The sequence below is a fragment of the Magallana gigas genome, chromosome 10, assembly GCF_963853765.1.
Source record: "Magallana gigas chromosome 10, xbMagGiga1.1, whole genome shotgun sequence".
Classification (NCBI taxonomy): domain Eukaryota; kingdom Metazoa; phylum Mollusca; class Bivalvia; order Ostreida; family Ostreidae; genus Magallana; species Magallana gigas.
Genome location: NC_088862.1, coordinates 17882376 through 17897831, shown reverse-complemented (window position 1 = coordinate 17897831; position 15456 = coordinate 17882376). Strand labels below are relative to the sequence as shown.

Genomic DNA, 15456 nt, shown 5'->3' with positions numbered 1-15456 from the left:
AAATCCTCTTTTCTGACATGTGTCAAACATTCTGATTTAAAATGTCCCAATATATGTATATACACTCTGCAAGTATAGGGACTATTTTGCTTAAAGGCACTTCTTTGTTGTCCTACCGATTCTAAAAATAGTTAGAGGGATATACCCAATATAAAACAGTCATTGTGGTTATTTACAATTCTTAGCTTATATATTCACTCTAGACACTATAAAGAACCATGATTCCAAATTTGGAAAAATTCAATACATAACTATGGATTTTGCAGCAGTGATACACATGCATGAAATTTTAAGAAACATTCCAGTCATAATTTACCTAAACAACATATAGCTCATTGGCACTCGATGCTCTTCAAATTGCATAAATTGAGGAAAATTTAATCTCAAGGATTAAAATACATGTAAAACATAAACATTCAATATTTTACCAAATTTATTTTGTTCATATTCTTATGAAAAAGCTCAATTATGTCTGATTTTATAAAATTGTTGTCGTAAAAATCATGAGTTTTTCTTTAGTTACAAAAAAGAATTGTTTTCAAACACCACGAAAAAGGTAAAATAGAAAAGTTTAGGAATTTCCCTATCCATCAAGGTATTACATGTAGGTATTGGTTTATAGCGAGCGCAGCTCGCCGGCGCGCAGCGCCGGCTAGCGAAGCGAGCTCTAAGAACCAGTGTGCGCGGGAAAAAGAACGAGCTAAACCTACAGTTCATCAAACAAAATTTTTTGTCTACGTCCCATAATGCTCTCTAATGTTTTCACCCGTGGTGCTATGCCAAAAATGGCCGACTTTTAACTCGTAATTTACGGTGACTTAAAGTTTGAAGACACGTTTTGAGTACCGCATATGCTTTGGCGAGACTCAAAAGATTTGTTACATGCTTCCATACCTTCGTATTGAGTCGAGAAACGTAAACAAAGACGAACAAAGTCATGGATGACGTCACAGTGCACTCGCGCTATATTTCCCGCGATAAATTTAGAGGTGGATCAAACATTAGTCTCGTTCAACCAGACGCTCGGCAGTCTCCGTAAATCTCCGACGAACAGAGATCTCTGCTCGTCGGAGATTTACGGAGACAGCCGAGCGTCTGGTTGAACGAGACTAGATCAAACATCTGTAATGAGTGTACTTCAGTATAGTCTGCGATACCTGCCTCATTGACATATGATTTGTTTTTAATCTTTTTTTAATATAGAGATTTTATATATATATATATACTAGCAAGAGCCATACTTTACTGTCATAGCGATCCATTTTTAAACTAATTGTGCATGCATGTACAGTAGGCATGTAAGTATATGTCCGTCTACCAAATAAACAATAGGACATTTTGAACTAAATAAAAGGGAATAAAATGAAAAAATAAACAGGTAAAAGAATTATGTAGATATTGCATATAGTCAGACCATTAAATTTAAAAGTGGGAAATTACACACCTACAAACAGGTACCGGTCTCTCTCTCTCTCTCTCTCTCTCTCTCTCTCTCTCTCTCTCTCTCTCTCTCTCTCTCTCTGGGTAGGGGGTTGCGCTGTATGTATCATAACCATTAAAATTAGTACCTTTGGCATACTTATTGTAGAGCAATACTCTCTCAAAAATTCTTTGACGTTCTTTGATACCTAAATAAAACTATAAGTTGATAATGATGCAAGGTACAGTAAGTGTAATTCTTGCTGCGCTCGCCAGAACGGTAGCACCGTAAAACATATTAAATAATAAAGTTATATGACTCTTTAATGTGAGGCCCTCAATTCAGTTTTTGCTCCATTTTGATGCTAGCTTGAGATTACCTCACCTATGACGTCATAATGACGTCATAGTGATGAGTTGTTTTTACTCATATAAGTGTAATATTTGCTGAACTTTTATTTAAGCCTAATTTCGGAACAAATGCACCATGACTTAACTCATTAAATATATGTCATAGGGAAAAGAAACTTGCTAATAAGGATTTTTTCTTTTACTCTTGTATCTTGTTACCATGGTAACAAATTTAGCAAAAATTATCAAAAGACATATCCTGTGGAAGAGAGTCTACATTTAACTAAAGTTCAAAATCCAGAAGAACAAGAAATACCCACAAAGTCCGTGAAATATGTATAATCAATGTAAAGTTTCCCAGTATCTATAATATTCTAAATTATTGATCTGCATGTAAAATACTGGCCTTGCAGGGTATATAGTTTTTATAGGTTCCTTCTTTTAAACTTGGACGAGTGAAGTTACAAAAATAAATTTTACTTACATCAAGTGTGGCTCATTGTTGTGTTTTATTCTTTGAAGAAGACTTCCATTTCAATTTACATGTTATCTAAAATGAAATGTTTTGAATTAAATTCTACATTATTAAACACTATTCCCAACATTTGCAATTCCATATCAAAAGCAGCCATATGTTGAGAGAGAGAGAGAGACAGACAGACAGACAGACAGACAGACGGACAGACAGACAGACAGACAGACAGACAGACAGACAGACAGACAGAATTAGAGAGAGGGGGAAAGATACAGAAAGAGAGAACAACAGATAGGCAACAATAACTACATCTTCATGCACAACACATATATACAGCCTAAAGACCCCCCCCCCCCCCAATAACATTCAATATCAACCCCCACCCCAACATATTGATCTATTTTTTCAATAGTATGAATAAATAAATACTAGTAAATATCTACTTAAAATGATTACTGATAATTTCATTCAATTTTGATTATGATAAACAAAGATAGATTTTGTGGATTAAGTACTAACCAGCATGGTAGGCTTCTACATGTTAAAGAGTGCATACCTACATCTTCGGTACATATATAGTCATGTCACATGCATGACAAATTAATTTACTCCAATTTAATGCAAATCTATCATCATAAATATAGAATTGGAACCTACCGGACACTAATACAATTCCCTTACAATGCAAACTAATCTTAGATAGCTGGACACTGCTAGAATGAAGTATTTTTCCTCACCGGAAACTTTCTGCTTTTCTACTTTCACTTTTGCTCGCTTGAAATGATCGCACTAAAAACCCGAAGTGATATTTGGTCTCAAAATTTATAAAAATGTCTTCTAAACTCATATATAATTAGAAACACACATACATGTTCATTTTTTTAATGTAAAAACTCAAAATAAATTACATTCAAGTAAAAATCACAATTTCTTTAATTCAAATTGGTTTTTTGAAAATCCCGGGGGGGGGGGGGGGGTGTTGTGATGGATATTTTCTTGGAAAATATGCTATTAAAATGATTAAACTTGTTGAACTTGTTGGAAATTTAGTTTATTCACATAAATGAGAAGATGTACAAAAGAAAAATGCACGTTTATCATAATAATTGCAAATAAACAAGAAATATGCCTTACCAGCATGGAGCTCAATATGGGTATAGTCCACTAATGCATTTTCCATAGGCGGTAATGTTAACGTTAGGGTTCATAGCTCCGGCCCTAATTTTCGTTCAGCAACGAGGGACCTCTTGAATGAAAGCTCATCAAATTGTCTCTTTCCTGTTAAAATTTCGTGGTTTGAAGTCAGATTCGTTTTCCGGCAAAATGCGTCTGTATTGAAAAACTCTGAAAATGAAAGTAAAAGTAGGGAATTTCTCAGTTTTGGAAAGGGTGTACATCAAACAATTTCAATTCTTTTCTTCAAATGATAATTCAATTTTGACACTTGTTTTAAAAATTGCAAATCCTCTTTTCTGACATGTGTCAAACATTCTGATTTAAAATGTCCCAATATATGTATATACACTCTGCAAGTATAGGGACTATTTTGCTTAAAGGCACTTCTTTGTTGTCCTACCGATTCTAAAAATAGTTAGAGGGATATACCCAATATAAAACAGTCATTGTGGTTATTTACAATTCTTAGCTTATATATTCACTCTAGACACTATAAAGAACCATGATTCCAAATTTGGAAAAATTCAATACATAACTATGGATTTTGCAGCAGTGATACACATGCATGAAATTTTAAGAAACATTCCAGTCATAATTTACCTAAACAACATATAGCTCATTGGCACTCGATGCTCTTCAAATTGCATAAATTGAGGAAAATTTAATCTCAAGGATTAAAATACATGTAAAACATAAACATTCAATATTTTACCAAATTTATTTTGTTCATATTCTTATGAAAAAGCTCAATTATGTCTGATTTTATAAAATTGTTGTCGTAAAAATCATGAGTTTTTCTTTAGTTACAAAAAAGAATTGTTTTCAAACACCACGAAAAAGGTAAAATAGAAAAGTTTAGGAATTTCCCTATCCATCAAGGTATTACATGTAGGTATTGGTTTATAGCGAGCGCAGCTCGCCGGCGCGCAGCGCCGGCTAGCGAAGCGAGCTCTAAGAACCAGTGTGCGCGGGAAAAAGAACGAGCTAAACCTACAGTTCATCAAACAAAATTTTTTGTCTACGTCCCATAATGCTCTCTAATGTTTTCACCCGTGGTGCTATGCCAAAAATGGCCGACTTTTAACTCGTAATTTACGGTGACTTAAAGTTTGAAGACACGTTTTGAGTACCGCATATGCTTTGGCGAGACTCAAAAGATTTGTTACATGCTTCCATACCTTCGTATTGAGTCGAGAAACGTAAACAAAGACGAACAAAGTCATGGATGACGTCACAGTGCACTCGCGCTATATTTCCCGCGATAAATTTAGAGGTGGATCAAACATTAGTCTCGTTCAACCAGACGCTCGGCAGTCTCCGTAAATCTCCGACGAACAGAGATCTCTGCTCGTCGGAGATTTACGGAGACAGCCGAGCGTCTGGTTGAACGAGACTAGATCAAACATCTGTAATGAGTGTACTTCAGTATAGTCTGCGATACCTGCCTCATTGACATATGATTTGTTTTTAATCTTTTTTTAATATAGAGATTTTATATATATATATATACTAGCAAGAGCCATACTTTACTGTCATAGCGATCCATTTTTAAACTAATTGTGCATGCATGTACAGTAGGCATGTAAGTATATGTCCGTCTACCAAATAAACAATAGGACATTTTGAACTAAATAAAAGGGAATAAAATGAAAAAATAAACAGGTAAAAGAATTATGTAGATATTGCATATAGTCAGACCATTAAATTTAAAAGTGGGAAATTACACACCTACAAACAGGTACCGGTCTCTCTCTCTCTCTCTCTCTCTCTCTCTCTCTCTCTCTCTCTCTCTCTCTCTCTCTCTCTCTGGGTAGGGGGTTGCGCTGTATGTATCATAACCATTAAAATTAGTACCTTTGGCATACTTATTGTAGAGCAATACTCTCTCAAAAATTCTTTGACGTTCTTTGATACCTAAATAAAACTATAAGTTGATAATGATGCAAGGTACAGTAAGTGTAATTCTTGCTGCGCTCGCCAGAACGGTAGCACCGTAAAACATATTAAATAATAAAGTTATATGACTCTTTAATGTGAGGCCCTCAATTCAGTTTTTGCTCCATTTTGATGCTAGCTTGAGATTACCTCACCTATGACGTCATAATGACGTCATAGTGATGAGTTGTTTTTACTCATATAAGTGTAATATTTGCTGAACTTTTATTTAAGCCTAATTTCGGAACAAATGCACCATGACTTAACTCATTAAATATATGTCATAGGGAAAAGAAACTTGCTAATAAGGATTTTTTCTTTTACTCTTGTATCTTGTTACCATGGTAACAAATTTAGCAAAAATTATCAAAAGACATATCCTGTGGAAGAGAGTCTACATTTAACTAAAGTTCAAAATCCAGAAGAACAAGAAATACCCACAAAGTCCGTGAAATATGTATAATCAATGTAAAGTTTCCCAGTATCTATAATATTCTAAATTATTGATCTGCATGTAAAATACTGGCCTTGCAGGGTATATAGTTTTTATAGGTTCCTTCTTTTAAACTTGGACGAGTGAAGTTACAAAAATAAATTTTACTTACATCAAGTGTGGCTCATTGTTGTGTTTTATTCTTTGAAGAAGACTTCCATTTCAATTTACATGTTATCTAAAATGAAATGTTTTGAATTAAATTCTACATTATTAAACACTATTCCCAACATTTGCAATTCCATATCAAAAGCAGCCATATGTTGAGAGAGAGAGAGAGACAGACAGACAGACAGACAGACAGACGGACAGACAGACAGACAGACAGACAGACAGACAGACAGACAGACAGAATTAGAGAGAGGGGGAAAGATACAGAAAGAGAGAACAACAGATAGGCAACAATAACTACATCTTCATGCACAACACATATATACAGCCTAAAGACCCCCCCCCCCCCCAATAACATTCAATATCAACCCCCACCCCAACATATTGATCTATTTTTTCAATAGTATGAATAAATAAATACTAGTAAATATCTACTTAAAATGATTACTGATAATTTCATTCAATTTTGATTATGATAAACAAAGATAGATTTTGTGGATTAAGTACTAACCAGCATGGTAGGCTTCTACATGTTAAAGAGTGCATACCTACATCTTCGGTACATATATAGTCATGTCACATGCATGACAAATTAATTTACTCCAATTTAATGCAAATCTATCATCATAAATATAGAATTGGAACCTACCGGACACTAATACAATTCCCTTACAATGCAAACTAATCTTAGATAGCTGGACACTGCTAGAATGAAGTATTTTTCCTCACCGGAAACTTTCTGCTTTTCTACTTTCACTTTTGCTCGCTTGAAATGATCGCACTAAAAACCCGAAGTGATATTTGGTCTCAAAATTTATAAAAATGTCTTCTAAACTCATATATAATTAGAAACACACATACATGTTCATTTTTTTAATGTAAAAACTCAAAATAAATTACATTCAAGTAAAAATCACAATTTCTTTAATTCAAATTGGTTTTTTGAAAATCCCGGGGGGGGGGGGGGGGTGTTGTGATGGATATTTTCTTGGAAAATATGCTATTAAAATGATTAAACTTGTTGAACTTGTTGGAAATTTAGTTTATTCACATAAATGAGAAGATGTACAAAAGAAAAATGCACGTTTATCATAATAATTGCAAATAAACAAGAAATATGCCTTACCAGCATGGAGCTCAATATGGGTATAGTCCACTAATGCATTTTCCATAGGCGGTAATGTTAACGTTAGGGTTCATAGCTCCGGCCCTAATTTTCGTTCAGCAACGAGGGACCTCTTGAATGAAAGCTCATCAAATTGTCTCTTTCCTGTTAAAATTTCGTGGTTTGAAGTCAGATTCGTTTTCCGGCAAAATGCGTCTGTATTGAAAAACTCTGAAAATGAAAGTAAAAGTAGGGAATTTCTCAGTTTTGGAAAGGGTGTACATCAAACAATTTCAATTCTTTTCTTCAAATGATAATTCAATTTTGACACTTGTTTTAAAAATTGCAAATCCTCTTTTCTGACATGTGTCAAACATTCTGATTTAAAATGTCCCAATATATGTATATACACTCTGCAAGTATAGGGACTATTTTGCTTAAAGGCACTTCTTTGTTGTCCTACCGATTCTAAAAATAGTTAGAGGGATATACCCAATATAAAACAGTCATTGTGGTTATTTACAATTCTTAGCTTATATATTCACTCTAGACACTATAAAGAACCATGATTCCAAATTTGGAAAAATTCAATACATAACTATGGATTTTGCAGCAGTGATACACATGCATGAAATTTTAAGAAACATTCCAGTCATAATTTACCTAAACAACATATAGCTCATTGGCACTCGATGCTCTTCAAATTGCATAAATTGAGGAAAATTTAATCTCAAGGATTAAAATACATGTAAAACATAAACATTCAATATTTTACCAAATTTATTTTGTTCATATTCTTATGAAAAAGCTCAATTATGTCTGATTTTATAAAATTGTTGTCGTAAAAATCATGAGTTTTTCTTTAGTTACAAAAAAGAATTGTTTTCAAACACCACGAAAAAGGTAAAATAGAAAAGTTTAGGAATTTCCCTATCCATCAAGGTATTACATGTAGGTATTGGTTTATAGCGAGCGCAGCTCGCCGGCGCGCAGCGCCGGCTAGCGAAGCGAGCTCTAAGAACCAGTGTGCGCGGGAAAAAGAACGAGCTAAACCTACAGTTCATCAAACAAAATTTTTTGTCTACGTCCCATAATGCTCTCTAATGTTTTCACCCGTGGTGCTATGCCAAAAATGGCCGACTTTTAACTCGTAATTTACGGTGACTTAAAGTTTGAAGACACGTTTTGAGTACCGCATATGCTTTGGCGAGACTCAAAAGATTTGTTACATGCTTCCATACCTTCGTATTGAGTCGAGAAACGTAAACAAAGACGAACAAAGTCATGGATGACGTCACAGTGCACTCGCGCTATATTTCCCGCGATAAATTTAGAGGTGGATCAAACATTAGTCTCGTTCAACCAGACGCTCGGCAGTCTCCGTAAATCTCCGACGAACAGAGATCTCTGCTCGTCGGAGATTTACGGAGACAGCCGAGCGTCTGGTTGAACGAGACTAGATCAAACATCTGTAATGAGTGTACTTCAGTATAGTCTGCGATACCTGCCTCATTGACATATGATTTGTTTTTAATCTTTTTTTAATATAGAGATTTTATATATATATATATACTAGCAAGAGCCATACTTTACTGTCATAGCGATCCATTTTTAAACTAATTGTGCATGCATGTACAGTAGGCATGTAAGTATATGTCCGTCTACCAAATAAACAATAGGACATTTTGAACTAAATAAAAGGGAATAAAATGAAAAAATAAACAGGTAAAAGAATTATGTAGATATTGCATATAGTCAGACCATTAAATTTAAAAGTGGGAAATTACACACCTACAAACAGGTACCGGTCTCTCTCTCTCTCTCTCTCTCTCTCTCTCTCTCTCTCTCTCTCTCTCTCTCTCTCTCTCTCTGGGTAGGGGGTTGCGCTGTATGTATCATAACCATTAAAATTAGTACCTTTGGCATACTTATTGTAGAGCAATACTCTCTCAAAAATTCTTTGACGTTCTTTGATACCTAAATAAAACTATAAGTTGATAATGATGCAAGGTACAGTAAGTGTAATTCTTGCTGCGCTCGCCAGAACGGTAGCACCGTAAAACATATTAAATAATAAAGTTATATGACTCTTTAATGTGAGGCCCTCAATTCAGTTTTTGCTCCATTTTGATGCTAGCTTGAGATTACCTCACCTATGACGTCATAATGACGTCATAGTGATGAGTTGTTTTTACTCATATAAGTGTAATATTTGCTGAACTTTTATTTAAGCCTAATTTCGGAACAAATGCACCATGACTTAACTCATTAAATATATGTCATAGGGAAAAGAAACTTGCTAATAAGGATTTTTTCTTTTACTCTTGTATCTTGTTACCATGGTAACAAATTTAGCAAAAATTATCAAAAGACATATCCTGTGGAAGAGAGTCTACATTTAACTAAAGTTCAAAATCCAGAAGAACAAGAAATACCCACAAAGTCCGTGAAATATGTATAATCAATGTAAAGTTTCCCAGTATCTATAATATTCTAAATTATTGATCTGCATGTAAAATACTGGCCTTGCAGGGTATATAGTTTTTATAGGTTCCTTCTTTTAAACTTGGACGAGTGAAGTTACAAAAATAAATTTTACTTACATCAAGTGTGGCTCATTGTTGTGTTTTATTCTTTGAAGAAGACTTCCATTTCAATTTACATGTTATCTAAAATGAAATGTTTTGAATTAAATTCTACATTATTAAACACTATTCCCAACATTTGCAATTCCATATCAAAAGCAGCCATATGTTGAGAGAGAGAGAGAGACAGACAGACAGACAGACAGACAGACGGACAGACAGACAGACAGACAGACAGACAGACAGACAGACAGACAGAATTAGAGAGAGGGGGAAAGATACAGAAAGAGAGAACAACAGATAGGCAACAATAACTACATCTTCATGCACAACACATATATACAGCCTAAAGACCCCCCCCCCCCCCAATAACATTCAATATCAACCCCCACCCCAACATATTGATCTATTTTTTCAATAGTATGAATAAATAAATACTAGTAAATATCTACTTAAAATGATTACTGATAATTTCATTCAATTTTGATTATGATAAACAAAGATAGATTTTGTGGATTAAGTACTAACCAGCATGGTAGGCTTCTACATGTTAAAGAGTGCATACCTACATCTTCGGTACATATATAGTCATGTCACATGCATGACAAATTAATTTACTCCAATTTAATGCAAATCTATCATCATAAATATAGAATTGGAACCTACCGGACACTAATACAATTCCCTTACAATGCAAACTAATCTTAGATAGCTGGACACTGCTAGAATGAAGTATTTTTCCTCACCGGAAACTTTCTGCTTTTCTACTTTCACTTTTGCTCGCTTGAAATGATCGCACTAAAAACCCGAAGTGATATTTGGTCTCAAAATTTATAAAAATGTCTTCTAAACTCATATATAATTAGAAACACACATACATGTTCATTTTTTTAATGTAAAAACTCAAAATAAATTACATTCAAGTAAAAATCACAATTTCTTTAATTCAAATTGGTTTTTTGAAAATCCCGGGGGGGGGGGGGGGGTGTTGTGATGGATATTTTCTTGGAAAATATGCTATTAAAATGATTAAACTTGTTGAACTTGTTGGAAATTTAGTTTATTCACATAAATGAGAAGATGTACAAAAGAAAAATGCACGTTTATCATAATAATTGCAAATAAACAAGAAATATGCCTTACCAGCATGGAGCTCAATATGGGTATAGTCCACTAATGCATTTTCCATAGGCGGTAATGTTAACGTTAGGGTTCATAGCTCCGGCCCTAATTTTCGTTCAGCAACGAGGGACCTCTTGAATGAAAGCTCATCAAATTGTCTCTTTCCTGTTAAAATTTCGTGGTTTGAAGTCAGATTCGTTTTCCGGCAAAATGCGTCTGTATTGAAAAACTCTGAAAATGAAAGTAAAAGTAGGGAATTTCTCAGTTTTGGAAAGGGTGTACATCAAACAATTTCAATTCTTTTCTTCAAATGATAATTCAATTTTGACACTTGTTTTAAAAATTGCAAATCCTCTTTTCTGACATGTGTCAAACATTCTGATTTAAAATGTCCCAATATATGTATATACACTCTGCAAGTATAGGGACTATTTTGCTTAAAGGCACTTCTTTGTTGTCCTACCGATTCTAAAAATAGTTAGAGGGATATACCCAATATAAAACAGTCATTGTGGTTATTTACAATTCTTAGCTTATATATTCACTCTAGACACTATAAAGAACCATGATTCCAAATTTGGAAAAATTCAATACATAACTATGGATTTTGCAGCAGTGATACACATGCATGAAATTTTAAGAAACATTCCAGTCATAATTTACCTAAACAACATATAGCTCATTGGCACTCGATGCTCTTCAAATTGCATAAATTGAGGAAAATTTAATCTCAAGGATTAAAATACATGTAAAACATAAACATTCAATATTTTACCAAATTTATTTTGTTCATATTCTTATGAAAAAGCTCAATTATGTCTGATTTTATAAAATTGTTGTCGTAAAAATCATGAGTTTTTCTTTAGTTACAAAAAAGAATTGTTTTCAAACACCACGAAAAAGGTAAAATAGAAAAGTTTAGGAATTTCCCTATCCATCAAGGTATTACATGTAGGTATTGGTTTATAGCGAGCGCAGCTCGCCGGCGCGCAGCGCCGGCTAGCGAAGCGAGCTCTAAGAACCAGTGTGCGCGGGAAAAAGAACGAGCTAAACCTACAGTTCATCAAACAAAATTTTTTGTCTACGTCCCATAATGCTCTCTAATGTTTTCACCCGTGGTGCTATGCCAAAAATGGCCGACTTTTAACTCGTAATTTACGGTGACTTAAAGTTTGAAGACACGTTTTGAGTACCGCATATGCTTTGGCGAGACTCAAAAGATTTGTTACATGCTTCCATACCTTCGTATTGAGTCGAGAAACGTAAACAAAGACGAACAAAGTCATGGATGACGTCACAGTGCACTCGCGCTATATTTCCCGCGATAAATTTAGAGGTGGATCAAACATTAGTCTCGTTCAACCAGACGCTCGGCAGTCTCCGTAAATCTCCGACGAACAGAGATCTCTGCTCGTCGGAGATTTACGGAGACAGCCGAGCGTCTGGTTGAACGAGACTAGATCAAACATCTGTAATGAGTGTACTTCAGTATAGTCTGCGATACCTGCCTCATTGACATATGATTTGTTTTTAATCTTTTTTTAATATAGAGATTTTATATATATATATATACTAGCAAGAGCCATACTTTACTGTCATAGCGATCCATTTTTAAACTAATTGTGCATGCATGTACAGTAGGCATGTAAGTATATGTCCGTCTACCAAATAAACAATAGGACATTTTGAACTAAATAAAAGGGAATAAAATGAAAAAATAAACAGGTAAAAGAATTATGTAGATATTGCATATAGTCAGACCATTAAATTTAAAAGTGGGAAATTACACACCTACAAACAGGTACCGGTCTCTCTCTCTCTCTCTCTCTCTCTCTCTCTCTCTCTCTCTCTCTCTCTCTCTCTCTCTCTCTGGGTAGGGGGTTGCGCTGTATGTATCATAACCATTAAAATTAGTACCTTTGGCATACTTATTGTAGAGCAATACTCTCTCAAAAATTCTTTGACGTTCTTTGATACCTAAATAAAACTATAAGTTGATAATGATGCAAGGTACAGTAAGTGTAATTCTTGCTGCGCTCGCCAGAACGGTAGCACCGTAAAACATATTAAATAATAAAGTTATATGACTCTTTAATGTGAGGCCCTCAATTCAGTTTTTGCTCCATTTTGATGCTAGCTTGAGATTACCTCACCTATGACGTCATAATGACGTCATAGTGATGAGTTGTTTTTACTCATATAAGTGTAATATTTGCTGAACTTTTATTTAAGCCTAATTTCGGAACAAATGCACCATGACTTAACTCATTAAATATATGTCATAGGGAAAAGAAACTTGCTAATAAGGATTTTTTCTTTTACTCTTGTATCTTGTTACCATGGTAACAAATTTAGCAAAAATTATCAAAAGACATATCCTGTGGAAGAGAGTCTACATTTAACTAAAGTTCAAAATCCAGAAGAACAAGAAATACCCACAAAGTCCGTGAAATATGTATAATCAATGTAAAGTTTCCCAGTATCTATAATATTCTAAATTATTGATCTGCATGTAAAATACTGGCCTTGCAGGGTATATAGTTTTTATAGGTTCCTTCTTTTAAACTTGGACGAGTGAAGTTACAAAAATAAATTTTACTTACATCAAGTGTGGCTCATTGTTGTGTTTTATTCTTTGAAGAAGACTTCCATTTCAATTTACATGTTATCTAAAATGAAATGTTTTGAATTAAATTCTACATTATTAAACACTATTCCCAACATTTGCAATTCCATATCAAAAGCAGCCATATGTTGAGAGAGAGAGAGAGACAGACAGACAGACAGACAGACAGACAGACGACAGACAGACAGACAGACAGACAGACAGACAGACAGACAGAATTAGAGAGAGGGGGAAAGATACAGAAAGAGAGAACAACAGATAGGCAACAATAACTACATCTTCATGCACAACACATATATACAGCCTAAAGACCCCCCCCCCCCCCAATAACATTCAATATCAACCCCCACCCCAACATATTGATCTATTTTTTCAATAGTATGAATAAATAAATACTAGTAAATATCTACTTAAAATGATTACTGATAATTTCATTCAATTTTGATTATGATAAACAAAGATAGATTTTGTGGATTAAGTACTAACCAGCATGGTAGGCTTCTACATGTTAAAGAGTGCATACCTACATCTTCGGTACATATATAGTCATGTCACATGCATGACAAATTAATTTACTCCAATTTAATGCAAATCTATCATCATAAATATAGAATTGGAACCTACCGGACACTAATACAATTCCCTTACAATGCAAACTAATCTTAGATAGCTGGACACTGCTAGAATGAAGTATTTTTCCTCACCGGAAACTTTCTGCTTTTCTACTTTCACTTTTGCTCGCTTGAAATGATCGCACTAAAAACCCGAAGTGATATTTGGTCTCAAAATTTATAAAAATGTCTTCTAAACTCATATATAATTAGAAACACACATACATGTTCATTTTTTTAATGTAAAAACTCAAAATAAATTACATTCAAGTAAAAATCACAATTTCTTTAATTCAAATTGGTTTTTTGAAAATCCCGGGGGGGGGGGGGGTGTTGTGATGGATATTTTCTTGGAAAATATGCTATTAAAATGATTAAACTTGTTGAACTTGTTGGAAATTTAGTTTATTCACATAAATGAGAAGATGTACAAAAGAAAAATGCACGTTTATCATAATAATTGCAAATAAACAAGAAATATGCCTTACCAGCATGGAGCTCAATATGGGTATAGTCCACTAATGCATTTTCCATAGGCGGTAATGTTAACGTTAGGGTTCATAGCTCCGGCCCTAATTTTCGTTCAGCAACGAGGGACCTCTTGAATGAAAGCTCATCAAATTGTCTCTTTCCTGTTAAAATTTCGTGGTTTGAAGTCAGATTCGTTTTCCGGCAAAATGCGTCTGTATTGAAAAACTCTGAAAATGAAAGTAAAAGTAGGGAATTTCTCAGTTTTGGAAAGGGTGTACATCAAACAATTTCAATTCTTTTCTTCAAATGATAATTCAATTTTGACACTTGTTTTAAAAATTGCAAATCCTCTTTTCTGACATGTGTCAAACATTCTGATTTAAAATGTCCCAATATATGTATATACACTCTGCAAGTATAGGGACTATTTTGCTTAAAGGCACTTCTTTGTTGTCCTACCGATTCTAAAAATAGTTAGAGGGATATACCCATATACGAGTAAAAAAATTGTAAACCTGATTTGTCTATCTTTTAATTTATTTTAAGCATAAACAGTTTCTAACGTTTAACACATTCATTTGAGGTCTAAAATTGGAATTTTCACTTTAACATTTCAAATATAAACAAACGCTTTGTTTACTTTGCAAAGAAGTTCAAGCTATGTAACTTGTTCACAATTCAACAAATTACACTCAAATTTCGGTTTCTTATTAAGAATGCCTTACTGAAGCATTGTAAATATTAAAATAGGAAAGGTGATTTTTGACCAAAACCGTGACCATGCCAATATTAGGTAGCCTCTGGCTTTGGTAAATCTTCACCTTGTATATTAAAATATTTATTAAATCTGGTCTCAATATTGACTCAAAGAATTACAACATCAATCTAAAACCATTGGTGACGTCACTTATTCTTTTTTTGCCTAAGGTGATCTATGGTTATCCTACAGTGAATAACCTAAGTGAATCTCCATCTT

At 34.0% G+C, this 15456-nt stretch overlaps 1 long non-coding RNA gene across 4 annotated transcripts in view; it reads right to left on the bottom strand.

Annotated features, from left to right (window-relative positions):
- LOC117684577 (uncharacterized) overlaps window positions 1–14953 on the bottom strand; it is a 37462-nt gene extending 22509 nt beyond the window's left edge. The window contains exons 1-8 of one of the 4 annotated variants that reach the window (XR_010710086.1): window positions 14498–14953; window positions 13376–13441; window positions 10794–11003; window positions 9669–9734; window positions 7087–7296; window positions 5962–6027; window positions 3380–3589; window positions 2255–2320 (exon numbers count right to left, since the gene is read on the bottom strand). This is a non-coding gene — a long non-coding RNA (uncharacterized lncRNA). Of the gene's footprint in view, window positions 1–2254; window positions 2321–3379; window positions 3590–5961; window positions 6028–6609; window positions 6816–7086; window positions 7297–9668; window positions 9735–10316; window positions 10523–10793; window positions 11004–13375; window positions 13442–14022; window positions 14225–14497 lie in introns of those variants that run through there. The other 3 variants (XR_010710085.1, XR_010710087.1, XR_010710088.1) reach the window with 3 other exon arrangements.
- Between the last annotated feature and the right edge of the window lie 503 nt (window positions 14954–15456).